The following is a 5,965-nucleotide window of genomic DNA, read 5'->3' on the forward strand; positions in this document are numbered from 1 at the left end:
GCTTTCAACTTGTAACATGTATATCTCATGGATAGTTGTCAACATAGAGCAATATAACAAGTACAATATGCAAGTATGTAGGAATCAATGCACAGTTCACACAAGTGTTTGCTTCTTGAGGTGGAGAGAGATAGGTGAACTGACTCAACATAAAAGTAAAAAGAATGGTCCTTCAAAGAGGAAAGCATCGATTGCTATATTTGTGCTAGAGCTTTTATTTTGAAAACATGAAACAATTTTGTCAACGGTAGTAATAAAGCATATGAGTTATGTACATTATATCTTACAAGTTGCAAGTCTCATGCATAGTATACTAATAGTGCCCGCACCTTGTCCTAATTAACTTGGACTACCGGATCTTTGCAATGCACATGTTTTGACCAAGTGTCACAATGGGGTACCTCCATGCCGCTCGTACAAAGGTCTAAGGAGAAAGCTCGCATTTTGGATTTCTCGCTTTTGATTATTCTCAACTTAGACATCCATACCGGGACAACATGGACAACAGATAATGGACTCCTCTTTAATGCATAAGCATGTGGCAACAATTATTATTCTCATATGAGATTGAGGATATATGTCCAAACTGAAACTTCCACCATGAATCATGGCTTTAGTTAGCGGCCCAAAGTTCTTCTCTAACAATATGCATGCTCCAACCATGAAGGTGGTAGATCTCTCTTGCTTCGGACAAGACGGACATGCATAGCAACTCACATGATATCCAACAAAGAATAGTTGATGGCGTCCCCAGAAAACATGGTTATCGCACAACAAGCAACTTAATAAGAGATAAAGTGGATAAGTACATATTCAATACCACAATAGTTTTTAAGCTATTTGTCCCATGAGCTATATATTGCAAAGGTGAATGATGGAATTTTAAAGGTAGCACTCAAGCAATTTACTTTGGGATGGCGGATAAATACCATGTAGTAGGTAGGTATGGTGGACACAAATGGCATAGTGGTTGGCTCAAGGATTTTGGATGCATGAGAAGTATTCCCTCTCGATACAAGGTTTAGGCTAGCAAGGTTATTTGAAACAAACACAAGGATGAACGGTACAGCAAAACTCACATAAAAGACATATGGTAAACATTATAAGACTCCATACCGTCTTCCTTGTTGTTCAAAACTCAATACTAGATGTTATCTAGACTCTAGAGAAACCAAATATGCAAACCAAATTAGCAAGCTCTAAGTATTTCTTCATTAATGGGTGCAAAGTATATGATGCAAGAGCTTAAACATGAGCACAACAATTGCCAAGTATCAAATTATCCAAGACATTTTAGAGTTACTACATGTAGCATTTTCCAATTCCAACCATATAACAATTTAACGAAGATGAAACTTCGCCATGAATACTATGAGTAGAGCCTAAGGACATATTTGTCCATATGCTACAGCGGAGCGTGTCTCTCTCCCATAAAGTGAATGCTAGGATCCATTTTATTCAAACAAAACAAAAACAAAAACAAACCGACGCTCCGAGCAAAGTGCATAAGATGTGACGGAATAAAAATATAGTTTCAGGGGAGGAACCTGATAATGTTGTCGATGAAGAAGGGGATGCCTTGGGCATCCCCAAGCTTAGACGCTTGAGTCTTCTTAATATATGCAGGGGTGAACCACCGGGGCATCCACAAGCTTAGAGCTTTCACTCTCCTTGATCATATTGCATCATACTCCTCTCTTGATCCTTGAAAACTTCCTCCACACCAAACTCGAAACAACTCATTAGAGGGTTAGTGCATAATAAAAATTCACATGTTCAGAGGTGACACAATCATTCTTAACACTTCTGGACATTTCATAAAGCTACTGGACATTAGTGGATCAAAGAAATTCATCCAACATAGCAAAAGAGGCAATGCGAAATAAAAGACAGAATCTGTCAAAACAGAACAGTCCGTAAAGATGGATTTTATTAGGCCACCAGACTTGCTCAAACGAAAATGCTCAAATTGAATGAAAGTTGCGTACATATCTGAGGATCATGCTCGTAAATTGGCTTAATTTTCTGAGCTACCTACAGGGAGATAGACCCAGATTCGTGACAGCAAAGAAATCTGGAACTGCGCAGTAATCCAAATCTAGTACTTACTTTTCTATCAAAGACTTTACTTGGCACAACAAAACATAAAACTAAGATAAGGAGAGGTTGCTACAGTAGTAAACAACTTCCAAGACACAAATATAAAACAAAAATACTGTAGTAAAATAACACATGGGTTATCTCCCAAGAAGTTCTTTCTTTATAGCCATTAAGATGGGCTCAGCAGTTTTAATGATGCACTCGCAAGAAATAGTATTTGAAGCAAAAGAGAGCATCAAGAGGCAAATTCAAAACACATTTAAGTCTAAAATGCTTCCTATGCATAGGAATCTTGTAAATAAACAAGTTCATGAAGAGCAAAGTAACAAGCATAGGAAGATAAAACAAGTGTAGCTTCAAAAATTTCAGCACATAGAGAGGTGTTTTAGTAACATGAAAATTTCTACAACCATATTTTCCTCTCTCATAATAATTTTCAGTAGCATCATGAGCAAACTCAACAATGTAACTATCACATAAAGCATTCTTATCATGAGTCTCATGCATAAAATTATTACTCTCCACGTAAGCATAATCAATTTTATTAGTTGTAGTGGGAGCAAATTCAACAAAGTGGCTATCATCATATATAGGAGGCATATTGTAATCATAAAAGAAAATTTTCTCCTCAATGCTTGGGGGACTAAAAAGATCATGCTCATCAGAGCCAGCTTCCCCAAGCTTAGAATTTTCCATAGTATTAGCAACAATGGTGTTCAAAGCATCCATAGTAATAACATTCCCATTAGCATGCATATAAAGTTCCATGGGTTTTTTAATTCTCTCTTCAAACACATCATGTCCTAATTCAAGATAAAGTTCATAAAGATCTCTCATATTTTTGTTGTTTTCCATTATGCTTAACTAGTGAGATAAAAACATGCATGATATTAAGTAAAGTAAAACAAGTAACTAATTTTTTTGTGTTTTTGATATAGCAAACAAGATAGCAAATAAAGTAGACCTAGCAACTAATTTTTTTGTGTTTTGATATAATGCAGCAAACAAAGTAGTAAATAAAATAAAGCAAGACAAAAACAAAGTAAAGAGATTGAGAAGTGGAGACTCCCCTTGCAGCGTGTCTTGATCTCCCCGGCAACGGCGCCGAGAAAATATGCTTGATGGCGTGTATTTCACACGTTCGTTGGGCAACCCCAAGAGGAAGGTATGATGCGCACAGCAGCAAGTTTTCCCTCAGAAAGAAACCAAGGTTTATCGAACCAGGAGGAGCCAAGAAGCACGTTGAAGGTTGATGGCGGCGGGATGTAGTGCGGCGCAACACCGGGGATTCCGGCGCCAACGTGGAACCTGCACAACACAACCAAAGTACTTTGCCCCAACGAAACAGTGAGGTTGTCAATCTCACCGGCTTGCTGTAACAAAGGATTAACCGTATTGTGTGGAAGATGATTGTTTGCAGAGAAAACGAGTAAAAACAAGTATTGCAGACAGATTTGTATTTCAGTATTAAAGAATGGACCGGGGTCCACGAGTTCACTAGAGGTGTCTCTCCCATAAGATAAAAGCATGTTGGGTGAACAAATTACAGTCGGGCAATTGACAAATAGAGAGGGCATAACAATGCACATACATGACATGATAAGTATAGTGAGATTTAATTGGGCATTACGACAAAGTACATAGACCGCCATCCAACTGCATCTATGCCTAAAAAGTCCACCTTCGAGGTTATCATCCGAACCCCCTCCGGTATTAAGTTGCTAACAACAGAAAATTGCATTAAGTATGGTGCGTAATGTAATCAACAACTACATCCTCGGACATAGCGCCAATGTTTTATCCCTAGTGGCAACAGCACAACACAACCTTAGAACTTTACGTCACTCGTCCCGAGTGTCAATGCGGGCATGAACCCACTATCGAGCATAAATACTCCCTCTTGGAGTTAAAAGTAAAAACTTGGCCAGAGCCTCTACTAGTAACGGAGAGCATGCAAGATCATAAACAACACATATGAAATAACTTGATAATTAACATGACATGGTATTCTCTATCCATCGGATCCCGACAAACACAACATAGAGTATTACGGATAGATGATCTTGATCATGTTAGGCAGCTCACAAGATCCGACAATGAAGCACAATGAGGAGAAGACAACCATCTAGCTACTGCTATGGACCCATAGTCCAGGGGTGAACTACTCACTCATCACTCCGGAGGCGACCATGGCGGTGTAGAGTCCTCCGGGAGATGAATCCCCTCTCCGCCAGGGTGCCGGAGGAGATCTCCAGAATCCCCCGAGATGGGATCGGCGGCGGCGGCGTCTCAGTAAGGTTTTCCGTATCGTGGTTTTTCGCATCAGGGGTTTCGCGACGGAGGCTTTAAGTAGGCGGAAGGGCAGAGTCGGGGGCCAGACGAGGGGGCCACACCATAGGGTGGCGCGGGCCCCCCTTGGCCGCGCCGCCTTGTGGTGTCGCCACCTCGTGGCCCCACTTCGTATGTTCTTCGGTCTTCTGGAAGCTCCGTGGAAAAATAGGCCCCTGGGTCTTCGTTTCGTCCAATTCCGAGAATATTTCGTTACTAGGATTTACGAAACCAAAAACAGCAGAAAACGAGGAACCGGCACTTCGACATCTTGTTAATAGGTTAGTTCCAGAAAATGCACGAATATGACATAAAGTGTGCATAAAACATGTAGGTATCATCAATAATATGGCATAGAACATAAGAAATTATCGATACGTCGGAGACGTATCAATGACCGTGTCCATGGACAGCATAACCGGGGAGAATCAGTCCTCCGACACGTATTGGCTCCGAGTGAAGGCGGCGTTCGACGAGCGCAAGCTCATCGATCCCTACTTCAACAAGACGATCATGAACCGGGGAGACAAGGCCATGGCCACCCATTGGGGGATCATACAGACGGCGTGCAGCAAATGGTACGGCATACAGGAGGAGCTCAAAAAAACGCCGGTGAGCGGCGAAGACTTTGAAGCCAAGGTATGCATACGCCGTGCCTCCTCCGTCGACCCTGCATGTACTGATCGCCGTGAGCTGACCCATATCGCCGCCCTATTTTTTCCCAGATGCGCCGTGCTTTCGACATGTACCACGACGACACCGGCCTGACGTTCAAATTTCTGAACGTCTACTCCCGCCTCGAGAAGTGCGAGAAGTGGACGGAAACACACGCGAGCCTCTCGAAGAGCAAAACCGAACAGTACAACCCCGACGCTCCGGCGCCAGGCTCGTCGGATGGCCGCTCGGAACTCGGCCAGAAAAAGCTCAAAGATCTCAAAAAGATGGGTCATCCCGCCGAGAGGATGCAGGCGTCGTTCGACAAGTGCTGGGCCGACGCGAGGACGCATGCCGCCGGGAGGGACGACAAGTTCGACGGCAGGTGGAGGGAGATGCTCGCCAACCAAGGCGCTCGGATCGCCCTGCTGAAGACGACGCCCGCGGCGAAGAAAAGGAACACAGACTTGGCGTTCCTGATGGGCGGCAACACGGAACTGATGGACGAGGAGACGAGGAATTGGTACGAGGGACATCGCAGCGACATCCTCCGACCCGCTCCGGCCAGTTCTTCGTCATCTCCGGCGCCTTATTCGTCGTCCTCACCATCTACGACGTCGACTGCCGCTGCTTCAACGTCGACTGCGGCCGCGGCGTCGGCCGCCGCTTCGACCACGGCGTGTGACACCGCCGTGCCAGACGGGACTGCCGACGCCCCTGTTTCAGTGTAATTTCCCTCCGATCGCCGATCTGTGGCTGATCCTTTTGCCGATCGAATTTGTAGCGGGACGACGACTTGTTTGAATTTCGACTTTGTCCGCCGAACTCCAGGTGGACGACTGGAAATATGGTTCTCCCCACGAATTAATTTCGTCCAATCCGG

Source organism: Lolium rigidum, chromosome 6 (genome assembly GCF_022539505.1).
Source record: "Lolium rigidum isolate FL_2022 chromosome 6, APGP_CSIRO_Lrig_0.1, whole genome shotgun sequence".
Taxonomy (NCBI): domain Eukaryota; kingdom Viridiplantae; phylum Streptophyta; class Magnoliopsida; order Poales; family Poaceae; genus Lolium; species Lolium rigidum.